The sequence below is a fragment of the Ursus arctos genome, unplaced genomic scaffold, assembly GCF_023065955.2.
Source record: "Ursus arctos isolate Adak ecotype North America unplaced genomic scaffold, UrsArc2.0 scaffold_3, whole genome shotgun sequence".
In the NCBI taxonomy this organism is placed as follows: Eukaryota; Metazoa; Chordata; class Mammalia; order Carnivora; family Ursidae; genus Ursus; species Ursus arctos.
In genome coordinates, this window is record NW_026622985.1 from 91,886,299 (window position 1) to 91,913,826 (window position 27,528).

The 27,528-nt window shown below is 40.5% G+C and overlaps 1 protein-coding gene and 1 pseudogene across 2 annotated transcripts in view; one reads left to right on the top strand and one right to left on the bottom strand.

Moving 5' to 3' along the window:
• Positions 1-27,528, bottom strand: part of TPK1 (thiamin pyrophosphokinase 1) — a 318,384-nt gene that overhangs the window by 89,818 nt on the left and 201,038 nt on the right. The gene's annotated exons all lie outside the window — the stretch shown is intronic.
• Positions 20,925-21,643, top strand: LOC123002269 (small nuclear ribonucleoprotein-associated protein N-like; annotated as a pseudogene).

Consider the following 27,528-nt stretch of genomic DNA (forward strand, 5'->3'; position numbering starts at 1 on the left):
AGGAGTGAAATGAAAACTAATCTTGGTTCTTGAATAATGACCTTTGTTGTTTTTGTTTTAGATCAGTGTAGAGCAAAAGCACAGGCACTATTATTATAGCTATGGAAAGGTTTTACATATTCAGAGTAAAAGCAGTAGCTGTCAGAGGGTACGGGTGTGGGAGGAAGCAAGGGGCCCTCACCTTCTCATCATGTTACATCCTAAGAGAGTCAAGAAAGACTACTTCAAGTGGTAGATTTTTTTTTACTTTATTTTTTTTAAAGATTTTATTTATTTGAGACAGAGACAGTGAGAGAGCAAGAGCGGGGAGGAGAGGGAGAAGCAGGCTCCCCACTGAGCAGGGAACCCGATGTGGGACTTGATCCCAGAGCCCTGGGATTATGACCTAAGCTGAAGGCAGACGCTTAACCGACTGAGCCACCCAGGCGCCCCTCAAGTGGTAGATTTTTAAAGGGGGGGATTTAAAAATTGCTCCTGGACTGAGTAACTGGTAATATGGGTAATGTGCCTAAGCAGCAGAAAGGGGACTGAGGAGGGAGGCTTGAGATCACTCTGGCCTCCCTCTGGCCACATCCTCCTTCATAAACCTCCATGCCAGGCGCCCGAGACATGACTCACGCAACTGTCCACACGGAGACCGTCATCAGCGCATGTAGGGGAAGCACAGAGAAGTAGGAAAGATGCTGATCAGAGACCTGATCGGGTGCAGAGGAGTGGGGGGCAGAGTGTAGGCAAGGGGTTCCCTGCTGCCTGTGCGGGAAGAGAAATCAACTCCGCAAAGGAGGGTGCACATGTGCAAAGCCATGCCACGGTGGCAGGACACCCACTGATGGGGCCAGGAGGGGAGGGTGGGACGCTGGGGCACAGGAGGCTGTTAGGGCAGGGCAGCTATTCTTGGGACATGACGAATACATGACCTTACGCATCTGTCAAGACCCAAAGAATCTATAACACAAGCGGTGAGCCCTGATGTAAACGATGGGCTTTTACAAATAATAATATACACTCTTGGTTCATCACCTGTAACACAAGTCTCCCACTAATGCAAGATAATAGGGGACACTGTGAGCAGGAGAGGGGATATATGGAAACTTTCTGTCTAATCGGCTCAGTTTTCTGTAAACCTAAAACCATTCTAAAAATAGACTATTAATTAAAAAAAAAAAAGTCTCTCAATCACCTTTCAGTTTCTCCTCCCTTAATGGGACGGGTAGCAACGTGATGGTAGGCCTGACACCTGTTCCGGCCAGACGCACGGTACTGCACAAAGAGAAACGTGCAGCCGCTTCTCAGCAACCATTACAACTTACGCGGTTTTCCTCCCCCTAAAAACCAGGGTTGTTTGTTTAAACCATGATCGTCCCTAATTTCTTTTTACAGAATTCCCCCCTCAATTGATTACACTGACTAGCTGTGCCAGACGAGTGTGCGTACTGTTTCTCCCTTACAGAAAGAACTCTCTGTGAAGGTACAGATGCTAAATATAACACTAATTATTGTCCACAGATGCAAACATAACACACTCACAAATCCTGAAAGTCTTCTTCATATGAAAGGGAGTCTTGTAGACATTCTGACTTCCCTAGGAGTGCTTTTGTTTTAGCAAAAGAGCAGAAAGCGGTGGTGGCTTTTCATGTTGGATTGTGGCCTGGTAAGGGCTGTCCTCCCAGGGTCCCATGAGAAAGCTCAGCACACCAGCGGGGTTACAGGTAACCCACAGCCTCCTGGGCACTGGGTGGCAGACATCAGCAGAAGGGCAGGAATGCTCACCCGGCCCAGAGGGCTCTACCTCTGTCTCGGGGAACAGCGTCTTTGACAATGGGGCCTGCTGTTAGAGACTGTGACTTCTTCATTCCTTATCAAAGAGGGATTTGTGTATCCTTGGGTTGTCTTATTTCCAGGGTGTTATAGTTAATCCCGACCTTTTAACTGAAGGCCTTCCTCCCTCTGTCTGTGGTCTGCTTAACGGTTTGGTCGTGGTCAAACACAGCACATTTGGTGGTCCGGCTAACTTCCATAGAGAATGGTGATGGAGCTGGGTGGGGGAGGGTGGGGGCGATACAGGTGATGGGGATTAAGGAGTACAATTGCTGTGATGAGCACCGGGTGATGGATGGGGGTGCTGAATCACTATACTGTACACCTGAACCTAATATAACACTGTGTGTTAACTACGCTAGAATTTAAAATTAGGAAGAAAAAAAAGAATGGTGAAGGAAGTAAAGAATGATTTCTCAACTGGTGGACATTAACTCCCCAAGAGAAGATTCTTCAGCTTGCATCATATAATGCAAAGGAAACAGCACATATACATGTTAAGTTTTATTATCCCAGGGAGAGGATGCTGTTATAAAATTCACTGATTTAAATGACACAGTGGTCACAGTGGTCTTTTCTAGGCTTGCTATATATTCATTGCCTTCCTCATTATGTTAACATTCAACACACCTTGAAATTTTTAATCTGGGAATAAACTAGTTTGTGGACTTGAGAAGTCACAGATAGGTTTTAGCCTGCAGTCAATTAATATTTTTTCTTTTGTTCCAAAAAGATGTTCAGCCACACGTGAACGGTCTTTGTGTTCATAAATATGCAGATTTAGCTTTGTATGGTTAAAGGAGAGCAGTATTATGCTTTTCTCCTATATCTTCAGTCTGTGTGACATCTTTAAAAAATGAAAAACAAAAGGAATTTTTGTTCATTCCTCGGATGCCTCGAGTCATAATATATGCTAGCCTATACGTGATTTGACATAGGCAGGCATACAGCCTGACATTAAAGAACTTCCCTAAAGATTTATGCCATTACTGGAGACTAGAGGCACATGAACTAATCATTGACTTCCATCTACTCTCATGAATCATCGCACAGGTTCCCGCTCTGTCCCCTGTTCTGAGCTAAGATAACTCTTTGAAGTCAAAGGCAGTTCTATATAGTGAAGATGGGACAAAAATCAATCAGACGGTTTGCTTTTCCAATCATGGTTATTTTTAACATATTAACAACCTCAATAAGGTATGAAATTGTAATTTAGTCAAAGGTAGCAAGCTGTTGCTTGGCACCCGTGCTGGAAATCATACTTATGAGCATGTTAAAGGCAGTCAGCATCATGAGTTCACTTTTGCTAGACTGTAATGTCAACCGAGAGCAAAACATACACAGACAGATACCTAATGAAAGGGTAAGAAATCACTGTCACTTTGCTTGTATTATGCTTCCTCTTTGCAAATGACTAAGACACCACTGAGAGAAAAGATAAAATTCACCCTAGATTTTGCTTTTGCAAAAATATCAAACAATGAGCCATCTGAATTGTTTACATCTCTAAATCGTTAAATACAATAACTATGCCAAGTTTTATGCCAAGAGATCTTTGTGTGGATCTCACAAAATACACAGCAGTTTAACAAGATCATTCAAAAGCAATCGAACACAGGAAGAACATAAACATACTTTCTATTTAGTGCAGAAGATTCAGGAAGCAGAAGCCCATGCCAGTTATGCAGTGGATGACCATGGATCCGAGCACTGTTAGTGCTGCACTTACACCCCGTGGCTGGCTAACTGCAGCTAAGATTTCTGGCACACAGACCCCGTACGAATGAAATACCACCGCACACTGATTACACAAGGATGACCTCTGGCAGCTCATTTCTCGCTAGTTTGTCCAGGTATTTAAAAAATGTATCAACAAACACTGCAGGAAATTAAACAGCCTGCAGGAAGGAACAGGGAAAGGAGCAGAGGGAGGTATCCACACGGTACTTGCCAGGAGAAGAGGCTACCTCTCTGACTCACACACAGACCTCTGTGATGGTGCATTTTCACGCTGAGACTGATCACGTGACAGAGAATACTCGCAAGTGCAACGGTCTCCCCAGTGAATTTGCAGCTGTACGATCTCAGAGCTAGAAGACCTGTATCTTTACTTTTATTCTGCTTCACAAGCGCAGAATTCAAAACACAAGCGTACTGGTTTTATTCAAGATAGTCTGTAATGAATTAATGTTACATATAAATATATTTACATATTTTATTTAAGATATTTCCTTTTGGAAATTCATTAATACCTTCTCTATAGATAGATTTTAGAGTTTCCAATCATGGCAGAAACACATTTTCCAAAGCACATTCCAAAGAACACGACTCCCAGGATCAGCTAAGATCGGAAAGATTCTCTTCCTGGAAGTCACAGTGCGCTCCAGCAATGGTTAGATGGTGCAGGGAGTTTTAGAGCAAAGAACACTGTTTACCTGAATGAGAGCTCCCCAAACTTACCTGACTACAGATCCTCCCCTGCCCCTCAAATAATACCTCATAATTACCCACGGAATCTGCATTTCCAGAAATCCATGTAGGAAAATATTGCTTCGGAATAGTTACCGTATACACTGCATCCAAAACTCTAATACTTTGGTTTAATATTTCCACAGCCAGAACATTTCAATGATATGTTTTGAAATTAATAACCTCCGTCTGATTTTCATTTTGGAAATTACTGGATAACCTCAGGCTGCAATTGTGTGTTTTGACATGAGGTAGACTTACTCCCTGATGAAAAGGTTAACGACATTACTGGTTATCAAAAAGAAAGCTTTCTGCATGCTAGTTAAGCTAGTCTGTTAATTCAAAAGTCAAAAATATTTATGAAATACCAACTATTGTTAGAGATAGAATACTATAATGATAGGCTAATTTCCTCATTAGTCCCCAACGCTAGCTAGTTCAAAATAAAACTGACGCACTCCACACCCATTCTTTTCTGTCGCTCTGTACTGATGCTTTTTTACAACGCGCCCTATTCTGTCTTCACGCCTCCCTCTTATTCCAGTCAGGGGAGACAATCTGGTGAGTGCCCTCGTGCTCAAGCCTCAGAAACCTCCTCTTGGCTCCTCCCAAAGCTACAGACATGTTAAACGACTTCTAAAGACAATACTTATCCCAAAAGCAAGCATTTCTAACAGGACAGGTTATGCCAAAAGATATATTTTGAGTCAGAGCTATGGCAGCGTTTTCAAACAGTCCAGACGAATGTTGTCTTTCTGCTTAATGTACGGAATGATCAGGACTTTCCACGTTCTCCTGTCTATTCCTAGGCTGTTTCTCCATCCTCAACCTGGACAAACTTCTGAGCAAAGGGAGAGCTCCACTTTTTATGAAAATTCCTTGTGTCTCCTCATCAACAAAGATCCCTTGCTTCCAATGGCTCCCATCTTTATACTAGCATTTGGTTACTGTGCGGCATCTCTCAAACAGGTTCATACTGCATCCTTAAAAGGAGTAACATGTATTTGAAGCCAAAGACCCCTGCCTTTTATTTCTGTTGGATTTACAGCACAACGGAAATAACATATGAAGTGTCTAATAAATATGTGATTGATCAATGGCTTAGAGCAAAAAGTATTGATAAAAATGTGTCAATATGCTTACTAAATCTTTATCAAAGTTTCAGTAGATGAGGGCTGAGGGATAGTCGAGTTGAACTGAAAGAATTCACTACAGACACGCAGATTCCTTTGTGTAGATAGTGTCTGCCTGGCCGGACACTAGGACGGAGGCACACACCAGTGATTATGAGCACCTGCCAGCAAAATACACTTAAGGCTGTAAACAGAGTACACATTTTATGTTTGTGTGTAAAATGGGGTGTATAATCCTACCTCCCTGGGTTACTCTGACGGCTAAATGAGATAGCACGTATAAAGTGCCAAGAACCGGGCTTCAAACGGTTATGTTATAAACTGATTTACTTGCTCTTCTCCCTCCGTCAGGTCGTCCAAGTTTAAATGGAACACAAGTTTTCCTTCCACTCTTTTCTGTTTTTCATTTTATAAAAGCCTAGGAACTTTGTCCCAGTAATTTTTGAAGGAAAATAAATGTGATTACTCCCAAGACTAATCTGAAATATTAGCAGAAAGGGAGAAAAAGAAATTTTTTAAAGCATTTTATGTTCAACCTTCATAAAGTATTAACTTGTCTTCATGAAAAGAACCATATCTCCATTTGCTTTATAAAAGCTCTAGTTTTTAGTAAACTGTTTTTTTTAAATGTTCCCCTATTTTGAAGTTGTCCTTCCATATAGGAGTATAAACATGAACTTTGATCGCCAGTTTTAGAAAAGTTCTAAGAACTCCTGAGGTCTCTTATCTGGTCCTCACATCCGCAACGCAATTCTTTGTTTCTGGAATGCTCAGTACGAACTGAGCATACTACTAAGGTAACACGAGATTCTTTCTCTCATTTTTTTTTAAGATTTTATTTATTTGAGAGAGCAAGCAAGCACGTGTGCACATGAGTGGGAGGAGGGGCAGAGGAGGGACAAGCAGACTCCCCACTGATGCAGGGAGCCTGATGGGGGAGGAGGGAGGCCTCGATCCCAGGACCCCGAGATCATGACCTGAGCCAGTCAGATTCTTTACTGACTGAGCCACCCAGGTGCCCCTGAGATTCTCTTTTTTTCAATGCAAGCGAATAATTTAAATACACTTCAATTCAGACTCTAAATCCACTGGGCTTATTTTTCACATTTTCTCGTAATTGGTCAAGGATGACAAGAACAGCAGCACTGCAATACATATTTCAACCTTCCTCCCTGTATCGTTCACCACCCCAACCTTCGTTCTATAAAAGAGCTGTATGCAGAGTCTCCTACAGCAGACATGGCAGCTCCCCGCAGTAACTCAGGCACCAAGGTTCTCCTCTAGCTGACCTTTCCCTTTTGTCAGGCTCAGCAAACCCCACCCCATCCTCTTCTCCTCTCTCTTATCCCAGAAGCTGCAGGTCAGTAAGACAGGTAGGGGAGTAGAAGGGAAGAGAGAATTCCTGGAAGGATCCTGTTCATTATCCTATCGGAACAGACCGGGAAGGGATGCTGCTCGCAGGGGTGCAGCCTGGCTGATGCTCGGCATGTGTGACTGAGTGGGGTGGCTAGTTATTTTCCTTTTCTTTCTTTCCACTCATGTTCACAATGCTCATGGGATGTTGTTAGTGCTCCTGAAGGGGGGGGGGCGGGAGAAAGGGACAACTCTGTAGTTATTTATTTATTTCAAACCCCAGTGTGACTACCAAACTTTATAAACTGGAAGAAATAATGAGAAAGCTCCAGTTAAAGAAAAAGAGGAGAGCTGACGTCACCATTTTTGAATATCGGCTACGTCCTAACATTGTGCTGGGCACTCTAGTTCCCGCCACAAGCGGGAGTGGCAGAGTTACTACTAGGAGATCACAGACTCAGGACAGCCATTTGCTCGCTCAACATCACTCCCCTAGTAACCGGGAAACGCGGGCTCTACACCTCAGCATGGCGTCACGGTAAACCCTACTTCTTTACCACAGTATCATGTTTTTCTAGGCTTCTAACTTCAAAAGCCTGTCAGAATATGTCATTCCTTTGCTCCTCTTCTCATTATTACTTTTTCCCTGTATTCAGTGTCCAAGTTAAGCTTTTGCGTGACCCTGTCCAAAGTTTATCCTAAAGAACAAATACTTGGGCTGTAAATAAAGGAATTAATAAGCGAATGAACAGCTATCTTCCTTGACTTCATCCACCTATCTTCGACATTCCGCATTCTACTTACACGCCCTTGTTCATTTACCTGTCCTTTGTTAGTGGCTGAATATAGGGAGGGTGCTGATAAGAATGTATGGGGCACACATTCTATCTTCAAAACACACTACTGAGTTTTCCAGAAGTTCACAATGAACACTGCAAGCAAATCAATGACTGGGCTAAGATTTAGAAAATTAACACACAAAAAGTATTTTTAAAAAGATTTGACTACTTTTAGTCAGGAACCATTAGGACAATTTTGTTTCTCCCTTAGATCCTAAAATAGTAACTGGAAGCAGTTGGTTTAATATTCAGATGGTACAAGTTCCAAGACTCAGCTCAGACATCATCTCCTCTCTCATCCTTCTCCAGGGCCCTCCCTGAACCCACAACCCAGATTCCTGCACATCCTTGAGGCTCCACAGTACACTGTTTTACGTCTAATTCCCTTACTGGAAAGTAAACAACTCAAGGAAAGAAGCCATGTCTCATTCATTTTTGTATCCTTAAAACTTTGTACATTGTTAGACACATAGTAGGAATATAAGTATTGGAAAGGGAGCACAAAACTCAGCTGTTTCCGTAATAACTACTCTCAACCTCTAATTTATGTGATAGCTACCACCTCACTATCCTAGGTCTTTGTTGTTAATTTACATCGAAACTTCCAGATTTACTGTTTACTAATTCACTATTTCCAGTTCCTCGCCTCCAATTCTCTTGCATTCATTCCAGTTAAACTTTTGCTTACACCTCTTCTCCATATTGGCTTTCATCAAGATAACCAATGATCTCCAAACTGTTAAACCCGGTGGTCAATTATTAGTCCTCCCCTTCTAGTAGAATTCGCAATGGGTCATTACTCTCTCCTCCTTGACATACCATCTTTCTTTTGCTTGCAGAACACCACACGCTTGGTTCCCCTCTTTACCCACAATTTCCTTTGCTGTGTCCTCCACTTCTCTCCAGATGCTAAAAGTGTACTAGGGCTCAGTCTCTTAGTCTCAGCTAGATCCTCCTCTCTAAGCTTTGTGAGCTTAACCATCTAGATCTTGGTAAATCCCAAATCAGTATCTCGGAGACGTCTCTAACTCTGCTCCTGAACACCCAGCTGCCTATCGGACACACTGTATCTTTTACCTCAAACCCACCCTATCCTGAGCTGAGATGATATGGACTCCATCTTTCCAACTGCCTTGGCAAAAAGTTTTTCTTTTCTTACACCCATAAGGAAGTTCTATTGGCTCTATATTCTCAATATACCCAGATTCCTATCACTACTCACAATTTTTTTACTACTACTCTATCCAAGTCCCCATAACAAGATCTCCCCTGTCCCAATAGAGCCTATTCTCAGCTCAGCAGCTAAAGCGATCCTTTGACAAAGTCAAGTCAGACCTACCTACCTCCATACTGACCCCTCGAGAGAAACACTCCTAGCTTTCTGGAAGCTTTCCATTTCCCTCTTCAAGCCCTGAGAAGTCTAGCTAGACTTTAGGTTTTGCCCATGCAGTAGCTCTGAGAGCGATGCTGTCATTATTAATGAATCCTGGTTCTGAGCCAGCCTGAGGGAGCCTGTCATATGCACGACACTGTGGTTCAGGGCACAGGTGCTGAAGGAAGACTTCATGGATCTGAATCCCCTTCACCATGTTTGTATTTCATTTTCTTTATCTATAAAACCAGAACAAAAGGATTGTTGAGGATTAAGTGACTTGATAGGTGAGGTACTTAGAATAGTGCCTGCCACAGAGTGAATGCTCTATAAACATTCACTATTATTAAAGGATTAAAATGGGTAACCAAACAACCCATTACTTTCAATTTTAGACAGTCAATTTACTTGCCTCTCATTTTTCGTGTCAACAATGTTAGGATAATTCTGTCTTCTGAAAGTAACCTGAAAAATACCCCATTATATATTATGTGTTGGTAAAATGTTGTAATAAATATACCTTTCAAGTTAGATCACAATCTTAATTGTTACAGTATTTTGGTGCCTCTTACATGAGGCAAGAGTCTTCAATATGAGAAAGATGAAAGTACTGATTTTTGCAGGGAACAGAGGACAGTTTTTGATGTCCTGAGATAAAATTACGGTAAGATTTCTAGATAAATATCATGCTTTAATGCAGCTTGGCTTTACAGTTGTGTGCTGTAAAGATGATGATTATCGCGAAGGCACCATGGCGCGTACGAGTGTGACGCAGTGGGTCTGCAGTAAGAAACAACTGATAACATGGCAGTCTTCACGTCTGTCACAAATCAAGCGTGTTGCACAACAATCATCCTCATAACTGAGCCACCTAATCTTTCACCCTCTCCCATTCATACAAGCCTGTGTGTTCATGTATCTCTTTTTCATATTGCTCTGTGGTAGTCAAAGTCTCCAAAATGGCACCCAACGAACCCTGCATCCTGGTATTTATGTCTTTGTGTAGTGATTCCCCACAGTGAATAGGACACGCTTGTGTACCAAATGCGTACTGAAGAAGTGCTGGTGTGTGACTTCTAGGCTAGGTCATAAAACATTTGACAGCTGCCCCTTGCTTGCTTGCTCTTATAGATCACTTCCTCTGGGGGGTGTCAGTCACCAAGTCATGAGGACATTCATACAGTCCCGTAGAGGCCCCTGGAGAGAGGGATGAAGCTGGCCCCCTCCCCAACCAGCTAGCACCAACTTGCCACGTATATATGAATGACTTGCCTTGGAATCCTAGGACTGATGCCCAAGGCAACTGAACTTCATGAAACCCCAAGCTTAAAGCACCCAGAAGAACCCAAATTCTAGACCTGCAAAGAAACTCTGAGATATAATAAATGTTTACTGTTCTTTTCAGCCACGAAGGTTTGTGGCACTTTGTTCCACGGCCACGGATGACTAATGCACTCTCCATCTCCTGCTGTCTCTTTCTGGGTGCCTGGGTCTACACTGCTTTATCTTTACATCCCCATTGCCTTTCCCCTTCCTATTTCCTGTGCCCTCTCTACTTCTTTTAATGTCCATAAAACAGAATAGGCAAATATACATATTTTGTTCAGAAGAGTGTATGGAAACAAAAGTGGAGGCATGTTAAGTGGTTTCCAAGGGAAAACTACCAGCTTTTCTTTGTCCCCTTCTCTGTGGGTTATTGGGACTGAATCTCCCTCATCTTTATTCTTTCTTAAGCTATCAACTTGGGGAAGGGGAAGAGCGAAGTTAGAGGCACAAAAGGCTCCCTAGCAATCATTAAATTTCATCTTAATGAAATTAAGATAACACAGTCATAAAAACAGAACATTTTTGTTTAACAACATCACATACAAACTCACTGTACTATATGTGATTATTTAAAAAGACCACAAAGCAAAAATGAGCCGTATTTCATAATGAATTTGGCATTTTAAGGAAAAAAGCATTAAAATTATGTACATTAACTACACCTTACACTACCTATTCCAAAGTCATTTATTTAATATCATTCCAATAAATGATGAAATGTGACCAATAGTTATTTTATTTATTTCAGAGAGAGAGAGAGAGAGACAGAGACAGAGAGTCCAAGCCTGAGCTGGGGGGCGGGGTGCAGAGGGAGAAGCAGACTCCCCGCTGAGCAGAGAGTCCGATGCGGGGCTTGATCCCAGGACCCTGGGATCACGACCTGAACCTAAGGCAGACGCTTAACTGACTGAGCCACCCAGGTGCCCCCCAAATAGTTATTTTAAATTTGAGCTGGGCACTATAGTTTCCAAAATTGGACCCTCTAATGCCACACATACTCCAGGAGCAACACACAAGAGGCCGCTTCCTGTGCTCTCTACCTTACGTTTCCTACTCTTTTAATTGTTTTTATACAATAAAAAAAATTTGTTTTAGTTTTGCTGGTACCAATTTATGGTATCCTAGAAACTCCACAATGATGGAAGAGAGCAGGTACTCACAACAAAGCAGAATTACCAACATATTTATGGCCTTATCATTTGACAGGGAAGGTCAAAGCTTCTCCGAGTTTATTCATAACCCTGCACCAGCTTTCAATTCTTCGAAAATTGCTCCTTGATACCCGGCTTCCATGAAATCACAGAGAGTGGCAGCCACTCTCTTCGGGCATAAATCAGATTCTAAATAACTGATAGCACTTTTTCCCTCTAGACCTGGACAAGAAAGGCACAGCATTTCATTGTTGAGTGCCGGCACCTAGAAAAACCAGCACACAAAGGATGTTTTTAGGTTTTAATTTCTAAAGTCATCTGTAAGAAAACAGGCTTTGCAATGATAAAAAATAAAGATCTTTCCTGCTCTTGAATGTCACAGGCATGTTAAAATCCTCTCTTCTTTCATTCTCCAAATCCAAATTAAATGCTGTCGCAGACTTAGTGACTGTTTATCATGATTAATGCTCTCATGACTGTTGTTCCAAACTCAAAATGTGCAAGCTGTGTGGGGTGTGGGCGTGCTAAAATACAAGCCAAGGACACAATGGCAAGTGAAATAGATATGTGTACACGCAACTAGCTATATAGAAAAACAGGTAAAATTAAAGAGAGATTTTTTTTTTTTAAGTCAGGACAAAATATTTAAAAATTTTCTGTACAATGTCAGTAATTCTTTATTGCAGGGAACATTAAGAAATAGGTCATAGGAAGGCTTTATTCTACTAATTAGTAAACGCTAGTTTTTAATATTTGGCATTTAACATCTCAGCCACAGTAGCTGGGCATTTTCTCTGAGATACACTGATGCACCTTGTTAAGGGCTGCAAACAATCCCATGTGAAAAATAGCTGGAAACTCAGGATCTTTAATCGGCACGCATGTTTTTCAATTAATGAGTTATCTTTACTTGTCTGTGACAATAATTCAATGACACTTTCTCATTTGTTTATCTTAATAAAAGTGAATATAGTTCTATTAATAGCCATCCAGATGACTGTTTTATGAGTACGCTGGCATTCCGGTCAGTCACTGTGCTTTAGCTTCTATTTATCATCGTGTCGGCAGCAACAGAGCCAAGAGAAGTAGTTGCACCGCGGTGAGAATCGGCACAGACTCAGGCCTGACCATCTGGGTCAGATGCACTTATTGGCTGTGTCACTTTGGACAACTGAATTCATCTCTCTATATTTCAATTCCCTCATCTGCAAAATTGAGGAGATACTATCTAATATCACAAAGGTATGGCAGGGGTTAAGTCAACAGTACATAGGAAGCACTCAGAACAGGTTTCAATAAATCTCAGCTACGTCGTGGTCATTATTTTGTCATGGCAAACAAGCAAACAAAACGGATGAGGTAGGTTTAATGTCTGAACGATGTGCCTGTATCAGGACGGGGGCTCTGTTGTTCATCCTTAATTATCATTCAATTTTATTAGATAAGCCAACAGGGAAAACAAGAGACAGAAGAAACGTTACTATTTCCATGAACTGCTTTTATATGAAACACATTAATATAATTTCACCTCTGTCTATACCACCCCTTTCCAGCCGCAATCTCCATTCTAAGGCCAGTCTACACAGCAGTGTGACGTCACTTTCTTAGGATCTCCAGGCTGCTGTGAAAACTCAGACCACGTAAATAATAGCCAATAGAGGCTATTACATGAAAGGAAAACCAATATGACCAAATCATTATCTTAAAAATGCCCTAATTGCGCTGCTCTATTTTACATCCTGGCACCTCCCCGAATTCCACAATTCATCGTGCTGCTTGGTTTGGACACAGTATCCAAGTAGCCGCCAAAATATGAAGCCTCATCTTCCGACTCCAAGATGGACACCACAGCTGGCATAAGAGGTTATTGGGGAAATGTAATTTTGTGGTCATTTAAAATCCTTAATGAATGTGTAAATATATTACTCACTTAAAAAGTGAATTGTTCAATTTTTAGAAACACTGGTCACTGAAGTGACAGGAGCTAGGCTGCCCTATGTATACAGTAGAGATAAATTAGGACTCATAGGAACTGCCTTACCCAACCTTCTGTCATTTCCTTGAAAGAGAATGTAACAGTAGATAGCATAAAAAGAAAGCTTTTAAAACCAGGCAGTTTTTTTTCCCTATTAAAATCGTTTCTATTTATGTCTCCCCTCTGAGAGCCGAAGGCTGATGCCTTAGTAGCTTTGAGCATTAATAAACGACCTCATTCTATTCTTTAAATAACTTATGAAAAAATGCATTCTGAAAGGAAAGATAGATACCACTTCTTCAAATGAGGAAAGTTAGCATCTAAACGTTAGCATAAATAACACACTTTTGCAAGTGAAAGAACGATATATATGACGCATATTGCTTTTAAACCTAGGCAGCCCATTTTAACCTGCCGCTTCTCAGATACTAATGGATAAATAATATTTCCAGTCCCTTTTCTCCCAGCCCAAACGTATATACTAAAATAGAATCAATTAAAAAATTTAGAGTAATCCTGTTATATGAGAAACCAGCACGGGGTGGCAGAAGGAAAGCGCCCCAGGCTGCACAGAAAGAGCACAAAATTAAGGCCAATATAATGTTTTATGGCCTCACAGAGATCAGGCTCTCTAGGCCCGTCCGAATGTAATGAAGTACTCTTCACTCGCCCGTTGTGAGCAAGTGCGTGATGCAAGTGCAACGTGCCCAGTATATTCTTCTGGTGTTTCTTACCGAATGGGAAACTTGTAGATTCATCAGGTTTTAAAATAAGGGAAGATGCAGAAGCTAATCACGTTACAAAGTGCACAGTGATGGGAAACCGCGTGCAAGAACCCGGGCAGCACAGAATGGAAAGTTCCTGTAGGTGGGGGCGCTCAAAGCTCTAGTGGTGCCCGGAGGAGCTGCTGGAGTGGAGATGTGTCAAGATTTACCATTTCAGACCTTAAGTCTAGGTTATGACAAGTCTTCTAAGCACTTAAAACTTAAATGAATATGGAGTGGATAATGAGATTTTTTTTTTCTCTCTAAAATGTAAGTCTGATGAATGATGCCTGAAAGTACCACCAGTCATTTTTATGAGTGCTCAGCTCAGCAATATAGGCTTTTTTTTTTTTGTACCTAAAAGAAAGATTTTCTTTGTTTTGGCTTCTCAAGGATGGTCACACATCCCCTGTTGAAAGAAATGTCACCTCTATAAACTTATATAGCTAAGATAATATAGTTTCTTCCCAAATAGTAAAAAGTAAACTGTGAATGTATCTTAAGCTATAAACCATCGGTTTATGTTAATAACTGTATATCCTAATTAGATTTTTCATATTATTTGCAGCAACCAAAAGGATTAGTTTTACTTAAAATATATGTATATTTGATAATGAATTGGTTATGGTTTATAAAATGTTAAAAGATGGATATACAATTGTGTATAATAGGAATAACTTTTACTTGATGAAAACAAAAAATAAATCTTGTAAAAAATTACAATCTGGAGGAATATAGAATTAATAGCCATTGTGAGTGAGCCTTCAAGAGAAAAGGAAAGTACATTAACATTATTGACTCAAATATTTTTTCTGTCATTTGCAAGCTCAGAAGTTGCCAAAGATAAACTTCTGACAAGAACTGTAAAGTGTCTTGTTTCTATCCAAAAAAGCGTTTAATAATTACGCTTTTATTTTTAATAATCCTGAGGAAAAACTGTTTCCATGTTTAAAAAGATACACATTTGCATACCCATGGGCATGCTTTTTCTCATGGAAGATGATCCTGAAACTATAATATTCAATACTTGATAACTAAATCCCATGAACATATTACAGATTTGCTTCAAAACTATTTTCATCTTCAATTTAAAGATGAGAGTCACCTTGAGTTATTTCTTATAATTTCAATGTGAAATGGAGGAAAAATCATTTATACAGTGAATAGTAAATGTTCTATGAAATACATCCAGAGAGCCCTCGAAACCAGCCAGGAGAGTGAGAAGGGCGGAGGGCGAGTAGGGTTAGAACTATTATACCTCAATGCTACACAGATTAAGTATTTGGGATTAGAAAAAAATGAAATTGCATTCAAAATGACATACGTAGCAAAAAATTACTACTATGATACAAATAAAAGTACTTTCAAATCCAATTTCTTAAATAAAAATTTTCTCCAAAACTTTAAACAGAGCTCAGGATTTAAAAAATAAATAAAAAGAAGAAGAGAAAATCTTCAAGGAATTACAAAAACAATATAAAATATTAAGACTAATAAAATCTGACATTCGCGCCAGACTCAGAAATTCAGCTGCCTACTCAAGATTCCTATTGGGAGGCTCATTGGGCATCTCTGACTTAACACAGCCCAGTGAGCCTTGGTTCCCACCCACAGTCTGCCTGCCACGGGTTCAGCACGTCAGTAAATGGTACCACCATCCACCAAGCCCAAGACTAAACTGCTTATTCTATTCAACAAAGGGCATCATGAACAAAGCTAATAGATGATGTAATGAGAAGAGACACTGTGTAATGTTCAAAACTGACAGAGGATTCATCTTTAAAATATATAAGAAACAGCAATAAAAAGCCGACAGTAACCCCAACAGAAAAAAGTGGGTTAACACTAACAAGCAGGCTTAAGGAGTACGCTTGCCCTGATGGGCACTGGGTGATGACTCACTAAACTGTACACCTGAAACTCACATAACACTGTATGCTAACTACAGTGGAATTAAACTAAAACAAAACTCCCCAAAACAAAAACATACAAACACTTCTAACATAAAAAACCACTAACAAGCATATGACGAGATGCTCAGACTCATTAGTCATTTCAGGAATACAAATGAACACGGGAAGCTATCAGTGTGAAGCACTGGTGAGGATATGGTGATAATTTTTAAAACACAAGAAAAATAAAAAACCCTCACATACTGCTGGCTTGATAAAGGCATTCTAGAGGGCAATCTCAAACTAGTTAAATAAAGTAAACCTATGTCCTATGATCTAGCAATTCCTTTTCTAGCTATGTATGCATCAAAGAAAAGCTCACACAGGTCCATAAAGGCGTACACATGAGAGGGCTCAATGCAACATTATTTGTGGTGGTGAAGTGGCGGGGAGGGGGGGGGAATGCAAGGTTTGTTAGTGTCCAGTATTCAGAGTGGCTGGGCAAATATATTAGATGTCCAACATATAGTGCTATGAAAAATTTCAAAAGAACAGATGTATATATGGCAACACAGATCTTAAAAATATGCCGAGTAAAAAGGTAATCAGAAAAGACATGGAGGAAATGCACACTGCTGAGCAAAACATGCAGTATGAAAAACCACACACTGTCCAGTTCCAATTATATGACATTTGGGAAAAGGCAAAACTATAGCAACAGTAAAAAATGAGTGGTTCCCAAGGGTGTGGGGGAAGGTGGGGGTCAGCAAAAAGGGGAAGCCCAGGGGACTGTTAGGATGGTGAACCGATAATCCAAGATAGTGTAATGGTGGATGCATGACGGTATGGGTTTGTGAAAACCTACAGAACTTTACCAAGAATACAAAGAGTGAACTTTCCTGTAAGCAAATTTAAAGAACCATTTAGGAGGTTCAGGGGATCTTGGGGGAAAATGCAGATTGTGACAGGAGAAACTAACTGCACTACAAATATAAGGAACAACCTCAGTGAAGGGAGTAGGAAAAAAGGTGCTGAACCAAGTAGCTTTGGAAATGAACAGTATATCAAAGTACAGACAAAGGCACTACATGTAAGTACTGCACTCTAGCTGATAAAGTTTCCTACAAGTGTTAGCAATTCTAATACTGCTGTTCATGTATACTGAAATTCAATAATTAAATAAATGGTGAAGGGTGAGATCCAGGTTTCTCACTGATGGAGTGGGAGATCATAGGCAAGCAAGGGGAATACGCTAGAATGATCCCTACAGTAATAGATTCAAGTTGGAAACATAATAAAAACTCACATTGAACTTAATATGGATGCATATAGAAATATGTATAAATATGGGTTATACACAGGTTAGTATACACACCTATATTTCTTTGCTGAGAGGGCCTATAAAAATGACACCCCAGTAGCAATAAGCACACCTAGCATCCAGAACTTGGTTTCTAATACCATTCTCTAAGAAAAGGAAACTGAACTCTAAAGAGCACTGGATGGTTCAAAGACTAGGGCAGGAAAAACGCAGGATGAGCCTAGAACATCTTGTGGTAGGAAGAAAACATTACGAATGCAAGTATGGGATGGACGGATGGACGGACGGACATACACACACACAATTTATGGGGCTATGTCAAAGGGGTATAGGACCCAAGTGAAAGAGTTCCCAAAGGCCAAAACTGAAACAATTGGAGTAACCAGATAAGTATTAGAATACAAACCAAAATATAAAATAAGTATTCATGAGTCTAATCTGAGAAAGATAAATAACTGAATACATTTTTAAATGGGCAAAAAGAGAGAAATCTCCATGCAGAATAATTCCAAATAAATTATGTAACTACCCTAATGGAGTGGCAGAATAATATGGGGCTGCACATACTGACTTCCTTTCAGAGGACATATGGAAGGGGTGGAGGTGGGGGGCCCAGCGCAACTGTACAGTGGGAAAAGCTGACACACACTACTTTTAGCCAGGTGACCAAGGTTAAGAAAAACAGTCACCAGTCATACTGACCGTGTGTACCTCTGATAGAACGTGATAAAAATGGTACTGGAACTGCATGTCTTCCTCTCTAAAACACACAGACCCAGTCTGAGCACGAGAAAAACATCAGACAAATTCTAACAGAGAGCCGTCCTACAATATACGTCTGACAGTACTCCTCAAAACTGTCAAGGTCAACAAAAACAAGAAAAGTCTGAAAAAAATGTCACAATTAAGAGAAACTTAAAGGAGACATAATATCTAAATATAACATGGGATCCTCACAGTGATCCTGGAATACAAAAAGGACATTAAGTTAAAAGGTAAGGACCTATGAACAAGCTATGGATTTTAGTTAATAATAATAAATCAATATTAAGTACAACAAATCCACCATATAATCAATTAGTAATAATATGGAGACCTATGTATGGGGGACAAAGGGACATATATGGGAACTCTGTACTATCTGCTCAATCTAATCTGTAAGTCGAAAACTATTTTTTTTAAATATATCTTTTTTTTTTTTAGATTTTATTTATTTATTCAACAGAGATAGAGACAGCCAGCGAGAGAGGGAACACAAGCAGGGGGAGTGGGAGAGGAAGAAGCAGGCTCATAGCGGAGGAGCCTGATGTGGGGCTTGATCCCATAACGCCGGGATCACGCCCTGAGCCGAAGGTAGACGCTTAACCGCTGTGCCACCCAGGCGCCCCTAAAACTATTTTTTAAAAGATTTTATATATTTATTTATTTGAGAGAGAGAGAGAGAGAGAGCACATGCATGAGTGGGGAGGAGGGGCAGAGGGAGAGAGTGGGAGAAACAGACTCTCCACTGAGTGGGGAGCCCGACAATGCTGGGCTCCATCCCAGGACCTTGGGATCATGACTTGAGCCAAAGCAGATGCTTAACTGACTGAGCCATCCAGGCGCCCCAGTCTAAACCTATTTTTAAAAGTAAGACTCTTACTAAAAATATACAATTACCTTAATCACATACAAATTACATACAATTGTATAAAAAGATACAATTATACTAACGTAATAAGAAAAAAAAATCTATGTAAATTGCATACACACCCCCCCCAAATAAAATGAGAAATAAGAAAACCAGAGAAGAGTATATATAACTTACGTTATAGACAAAGGGGTAATACTACTAACATGTAAAGAGGGTCTAACAATAACAGAAGCAAATTAGGCCAACAATTTTATAGAAAAGATGGAAAGTCCAGAGAAAAAGAATGTGAACAGTTTTTAAAAATATATGTCCAATCCTACTGATAACACGAGAAATGCAAATCAAAACTGTTCTGGAATATTATGCCCCACCTCTTAGATAGGTAAGGGTGAGAGGAAATGGGTCCTTTTATCACCGTATCGTACACCCCTTCTGGTGCAGCACTTCAAACAGGCTTCATTCAGACGCTCTGAACCAGTGATCACAATTCTACGGATCTATCCGAAAGATACACCAGCAAAAATACAAAAAGACACACGAAAAAAACTATTCATTGCACTGCATCCCATCACTGTAGTCCTGGCTTATGGACACACTAACACTAACGCGTCAGTGGAGTATATAAGAGAGGCTAGAAACGGATCCACATGTACACTGATAACTGATTTTTGACAAAGCTGCAACGGCAATACAGTGGGGGCAGAATACCTTTATGACAAATGGTGCCGAAACAACTGGACACCCACATGCAAATGACGGCATGTCGATCCATACCTCACATGGTATACAAAAAATAAATCAAAGCGGATCACAGGTCTAATGTAAACCTTAAACTATAAAACTTCTAAGAGAAAACATAAAAGGAAGCTCTTGTAACCTTAGGCTAGATAAGATTTCTTAGATAAAACACCAAAAGCAGGATCCATAACATAAAAGATGGATAAAGTGGACTTCATCAAAATTTTAAAACTCTGTTCATCAGAAGAGTACTTCCCTGTAGTACTGAGTCTGAGAGGGAAGTAGAAGTATGAACTCATGTTAACTGTAAAAAAAAAAATCCTTGCTTTCTCAAGTGAATCAACTTAGTAGCTATAAGCATTCCTTTTAATGTCCCGATTATGGTCTCTAACTATTATTTCTTATTAAAAGGGCCCTTTTGGAGAAATTCCAAAACTCAGCCAGGGAATGGGCAAGATGAGCCGGGAACACACTATAGAAACAGGAAGCAAGAAAGTTATCAAAGACTAGTGGGTTTGTGTCAAAAGGATTCATTCGGGAGTCAAATTGAGTATGCGCCCCCTGGCCAAAGATGGGGGCACTCTGAGTAGCAATAAGGATAATAATGAGAATGGACTGATTGCACCTAACAAATATGCTTAAATCCTCAACGAAAACTAGCTGACCGGCGTTGAAGAGTGTTATGGAACTGGCAGAGTGGGGTGACTGCCGGAGATGCCTGGCAGTCTGTTCTGAGGTGCGGCCAGCACCGCAACGGACACACCTGAGGCGGACTACCAGGCAGCACACACGGGAGGTGGAAGTCCACGTGAAATGTAGGACAGCCTCGCTGAGCCACCAAGAGTGTCAGCTGTACCCAACGTGATGTCAGCAGCAGCAAGCAACTGTGGCAGGTTTCCAGTCGGAACCGAGACAGGCATTCTTAGCTGAGACACACAGAGGTGGTGAACGCAGGACTGGAACATCCAGGTAGCTGACTTCCAAGTGAAAACCTGAGCTCCATCTACTGTTGGAAGCTTCTACCCCAAGCCTGCATTGTTTGTAGGAGAACCTGCATCAGACCTTTATCTGGAGCCTTCCCTTAGCTCTTAAGGCTCATGAAACCCTACTGCAGACACTGGATTTGGTGGAACAGCAACCATGACCGTGAGAAAGAGCAGCGAGATGCTGCAGCACAGTGACCACAGAATGACGTGTATCCTGCAAGATGGCCACATCTTCGCTGGCACCGTTAAGGGTTTTAACAAGAACATGAACTTAATACATTGTGACTGTGATGAATTCAGGAAGACCAAGCCAAAGATTGTGAAGCCGCCAGAGTATGAAGAAAAGTGGGATTTGGGTCTGGTGAGGCTACCTGGGGAAAACCTGGTTTCCATGACTGTGGAAGGACCACTCCCTGAAGATACCAGCACCGCTCAGACACCGCTTGCTGGCGCCGCAGGAGACGCTGGGCTTGGCCGGGCAGCTGGCAGAGGAGTGCCAGCTGCTGCTCCCATTCCCCAGGCTGCTACGGGATTAGGAGGCCCTGTGCGAGGGGGTGGGGGGCCATCCCAATAGGAAATGAAGGACTCCACAGGGAAGAGGCACTGTAGCAGCTGTTGCAATTGCTGATCCTGCCAGCAGTGCTGGAGCCCCAACTCAATACCCACCAGGATGGGGGACCCCACCCACTCCTATGCGCCGAGCAACACCACCTCCAGGCTCCCCCACGTGGTATAAGACCACCCGTGGGCCTACCAGCTGGGCTTCCCCCTGCTCGAGGGGCACCAATAGGCATGTCTCCACTAAGAACGAGACCTCCTCCTCCAGGAATTAGTGGTCCACCTCCCCCAGGAATGCATCCACCAAGACCCTAGGATACTGCTGATCCTTCTAAGTCCCTTTTTTCTCTGCAATGTGTCTTATGAAACTGTGTAGAGGGTCTGTGAGCTTTTGCTCTCTCTTTGCTGCATTGCATAAAGCAATTAAAAAAAAAAAAGAATGTTAGGGAATCAACTCATTATTCTGAAAAATAGTAAATAGAATTAAGTGTATAGCTTGCCTTCCTTTACAGACTATTCCACAGGATAACCCAGTTGCTGGTCTGAGGGAAGCTTCTCTTTCAAGAGCTATTTCAGGCAATCAATGAAGTCACAGTGGCCGAAGAGTTTAATACCAGCATTGAGCAACTGTTAATAAGGTCATGGAGGCACGTGATCATCATCAATGGCTATGACATCACAATAAAGAACATCCAATGTTGTGATGTAAAATCACCCATTTCAGAAATCTCCCCCCAATTTTTTTAATGGTCTGATCACAGCTGTAGAATTAACTAAAAATTATGAAAATTCAAAGGAAAATAGAAAGTAATGATACCATGCCATGCAATGAGCCCAGACTGAAAATTCCATAGAACAAATGACGAAGTCTCTTCAAGGAAAATGTTAAGGAGTGAGGGGAATAAAAAGAGGAAGGAGAAAAAAAGAGAAGTGGAGGCGGAGTCAGGCAAGGGGACCTACCGTTGAAAGAACAACAAAAACACCACCCTAGTGCAATACACAGGCCTTGTGTGGGTTCCTGATCGTACGACCCACCATGAAAACATCTTAAAACAATGCAGGAAATGGAGGTAAACACTTTATTTCATCACATTAATTATTTTTAACTTTTTTTGGGGTGCAAAAATGGGACTGCATTACGGTTTTTAGGAAGCCCCTTCTTTTAGAGATACATACAAAAATATTTTTTAGTGGCCATGAGAACAATAGACAATTTGCAAGGACATACAAACAAAAAGATGACTTACACTAGGATGGTTTCTTACGCAACGAAAAGGAATCCTAGGGGGGAATGGCATTTGAATCAGCAAATCCTAATCAAATAGTGAAACGCAATGACCAATGATGACACTGTGCCAATAATTTATGATTAATTCAGCCCTTTCCAATTGAAGCCCTAAGGAAAGAAACCAAAACAAGCTTTCATATACATGGTCTTAAACATTTTACTTTTCATGAAAAGCACGTCCATTATCATTCCGGGTGCACAAGGAAAAACTGAGACTCAGAGTCTCCAGGAGCCACGGTCAGTGAACGCCAGTGATTCGAGCCTTCCACACAGAGCCAGAAGCCCTAGACGACGCCTACACGTATGCTTGGTAATTTAAAATGTTCAGACCTAACAAAGCAGAGGATAATACACATGGCTTCTTCATACATTTGCTCATTAAATATCTATTCTATAATTAACTATGATATACAGTCTCCTTCCAGTTTCCTTTGTAATGATTCTGAATGTTTCCTCTCTTTGAGTATAACTCCTCTCCAAAAGAGCCTTGTTGTAATAAACTTCTATTTTAGACATAAATGCAATTTTTCATATAAAAAGCATTGTAGATAAAAGGAAGAGAGGACAAGATTTGTAGCATTAATTTTTTTTAATGTTGCACATCAACATTTTTATGCTAAGTAGTAAGTTAGAGTTTGGTTCATAAAATTGTTTTAAATGAAGTGTGTGTTAAAGATAAGACAAATTTCAAGAATTATGCACTATTTGGTTTTAGAAATGAAATTCTTTACGGCAGCCTACTGGATGGTATGCAGTATTAAGTGTTGCTGCTAATAACTTGTAGCCATATTTAACACTACGTAAAATCATGTTATGAATGGAGCCGCACTGAATTGGTGCTTATAAGGGCAGGAATCTTCGCGTCTAAGAGGTAAGTTCAATGAACAGAATGTGAGGTCTGCATACGGAGTTGTAGCTGTGGCCTATCAGTCTCGGTTTCTATCACTGCAAACAGCCCCAATTTGTTTTTCCTCACGGACAGAGTAATGTGGCAATTAGGGTACAGAGCAGTACGTATGCAGGCAGAACGCCCGGGCACGTCTCATCTCTGCAGCTTACTAGCTCTAAGGACGACCCGCCTGCTGCCTACTGCACGTTCTGCGCTGCTTCTGCAGGCTTCCATGATATTCTGTCTGTATATATCTGTACCACCGAATTTAGTTTATTTCATTGTGAAATCATGATCTATTTAATAATGATATTATTAGCTCTTTGAGAGGAACTTACTCCTCCTCGGTCTAGCAATTTGTAAATACCTGGTACAAATAAATCTTTAAAAATATGTTGGTTGAATGAATATAAAAACTTTTCCAAGTCCTTCTGTTTTTCACAAGGCTTACTCTGCTCTGGGAAATATTTTATAGTGTGAAATATGCTCAGAAAAAAATATTAAGCTCTATTCATAGCTTTTCAATTACTATTATCAAAATTTCAAGGAGTGCCCACCTCTTAATAGCCTAGCTTCACCCAGGAGAAAATAAATCCTCTCCACTGTCCCCTGAGCAGCATTTTTGTACATTAACCTTCCCTGATAAAATAAGACCAATGTTCCATACTCTGTGCCTTTTACCTTGAGGGCTTCTGCTTAGGAGTGAAATTGGCTTCCTATCATCAGACAATTGGAAAGGCCAACGTGTATGTAATTAATCAATTTTGAGGCTCCTCTATCAACACGACTTTCTCCAAAAAGAAAAGACTCTGATTCATTATTATTATTACCTCAGCTATAATAGAATACTCCTCTCCTTTAATAAGAAAACTATTTGTGCCCATTCATTTCTATTTAAAAACACATACACTCTACAAAGGGTGGTGGCAGGGAAGCCTAATTCTCTGTTATAGAGAATTATGTGGTATTTATAGGCTACGCTTGATGAATTTTTTTTTTTTTTTTTTTGAGAGAGAGAGTACACAGTTGGGGGGGGGTACAGAGGGAAAGAGAGAATCTTAAGCAGGCTCCACACCCAGTGTGGAGTCCAACACAGGGCTTGATCTCATGACCCTGAGATCATGACCTGAGCCAAAATTAAGAGTCAGACGCTCAACCAACTGAGCCACCCAGGTGCCCTCTTGAGTTCATCTTTTATAAATTATTTCTTCTACACCGAGTGGCATCATACCAAGCGCGTGAATCACGTAAGTGGAAACACAATCATGGAGTGGAGAAAGCTAAAGCGTCAGTCTGACTCGGATTTGGAATGTGACTTTACTGTTAAAGAGTAGAATAACCCCTGAAAGTCCATTCATCTTTTTAAGACCCAGTCTGCTCATCTTTAAAATTGGGTCATATTGTCTCCACCTCATAAGGTGTTTTGAGAGCAAAACAGGTCTCAAATGGGAATGTGCATGGAACCACCTGAGGAATATTCTCAAAATAGACACAGCTACAACTCAAAGAACTACCTACTCTGAATTTCCAGTATGTTCTTTCAAAAAGCTACACATGGATACATGACGGTACATTTAGATATGTCCTCACAATAGTCATAGTAAAGAAATAAGGATGATCTCTACTGCTGAATAGAGTGGTTTCCAAAATACATTATGTGAGAAAAAGGCGGTAGAGACAGATGTATACAGTATGCTAAATTTCACATAAAAAGGGGGAAATGAGAAACTGTATACATATATGTTTTGTTTTTATTTTTTGCAAGAATCTGAAAGATTCTGAAGGAGGGTGGTAGTGGCGGCGAGGGAGATAGGAACAAAAGCAAGACTTCTCCTGAGGTTATCTTTTATCAAGCTTTGCCTTTAGGCTATGTAATTATTGTAAAATACTTTAAATAATTAAAAAAATAAGGTCTTATAACTTCAAATCAACTGCAACAAATGAGCCTAACAGTATATTACATAGGCAGCATAACCACAGAAAGAACAAATTTTAATATTTAAAGTGAGAAATTTTTGATACAGTACTCTGGCTGGGATATAATTTAAAGACAGACCTACAAAGAAATCTTAAATTTCACTCAGTAGCTTTACTGTTATTAGTAATGTGGGTATTATAAATCTGAAACTAGGTACTATATACTACAGAATAATGCAAGTATAGCATTTCAAGCCAGGATTTTGGGGAGGGGGTAAAGAAATAAAAATATAAAACAAAAGTTTAAAAACTACATATTAAAACTGGATTCAAAATATGTGAACCCATGATTTATACATATACACACACACATAACTTTTTGCTGTTTCTTAGTTCTGTTTACTGAAAAAATCTAAAAGCAGTGCCACCACAGTAGCAATAAGCACATCTATTACCTGGATCTTGGTTTCTAAATATCATCCTCCACGTTGAAGTATTTAGGATAATGTGGTGTGATATCTGCAACTTACTTTCAAATGGTTACAAAAAAAATAAAAGTCTATACATAGATAGAACACACGTGATAAAATGTTTAAAAAATTACAAATGGTTGGAATTGTTGTTCATCATACTAGCCTTTCAAATTCTCTGTAAATATGGCTCTTTACATGATAAAAAAGTTGACTAAGAAAAAAAAAAATAAAGCTACGCAGATGATTTCAATGTCTAGTCCTGAGTGAGCCACTCCCCGTGCATGGATAAGGCTTGCAACTGGTTACCTTTCCTTCAATCTTTTGGAGCCCTCCATATGGATCCACTGAAATTCAGAGTAGGCATGAATTTTAACAGAAGGCTATAAAGCAAACGGCACAAGAGTAGGATTCAGAAAATTCCTACACTATCCATGGATGTACCGCACTCTTACGACACTGTTCTATGCAGTCTCCTCATCTGAGAAACAGAAACAGTGAACATGAGTGCTCGGCTTAAGAGGACCAGTCACTGGAGAGCCAAGTGAGATGATGATGACAGGGCTTCATACAAGTTAAAAGCTGTGTGGCTCTACAAATATTAAAACATAATTTTCCAACCTTTCAGGTACAGAGACTATTTTATAACTCATACATGGTTCTCAAGAGATTTCAGAGGTATGTTAACAGACAGTATGTCTTCGACACTGAGACTATCTACTCGGTCTCACATAAGGAGCATCTCAGTCTGCTTCAGAAGACAATATAAGATCGGGGCATCTTTAATGCTATTCTCTGTCGAAGCAAGTTGAACCCTCTTTCTCAATCTGTGGCTCATCCTAGGTTATACTCTGCTTTGCTAAGTTGGTTCCTAACTCTGATGCATTTTTATGAATTTCACTGTTAAACTACTCCATATGCATGTAAGTCAAATATGATTCCGATCAGGACAAAGTTATGAAGGATTAAGTGAACCTTTTAAAAGACAACTATGTAGGATAGTTTCAAAAACAAAGGAGAAAACGAAAAAGAAAAAGAAATCCTCCCCAGTTGACGTGAGAGACAGAACACTTGCTTTCCTTCCTCTCAGTAAGATTGGCTTCAAAGTGCTGAGATTCTTGGCGTGTGTATATGCACACACATGTAGGTTACATGCAGTGGAGGGTGTGTGTGTGTGTGTGTGTGTGTAGGGCAATGCACCTTACACCATTGCTAAATAAGTACCCTCAAATCCCAGCCCTTCTAGCTGAACTTAACTTTGATATGTTTTCCACTTTTTCTTCACTTTCAGTTTTGATCATTTTGGGAACAAACAAGAACAAAATGCTCCCAAATTCAGGGAGAAAAAAATCTTAATTGGATAAGAAGTAATACCACCCAGCTGGAGCCATATGAAGCCCTTTATACAGCAACTTTCACTTGTGCCAATCTTCTTCCCAGAGGCTCATTTCATTTCCCTGCTGGCAACACTCAGATCACTTCACAGCTCATTGATACCGCCCTGGCAACCTTTTGTTTTCAATCAAAGGGAGATGCTGAAGCAATGCTCAATTGAACTAAGTCTACATGACACAGTGTGCTTGCGTCCTTGCCACAGAGGACTGTGGAAGGGGAGCTAAAGGAAACTCTGACACCT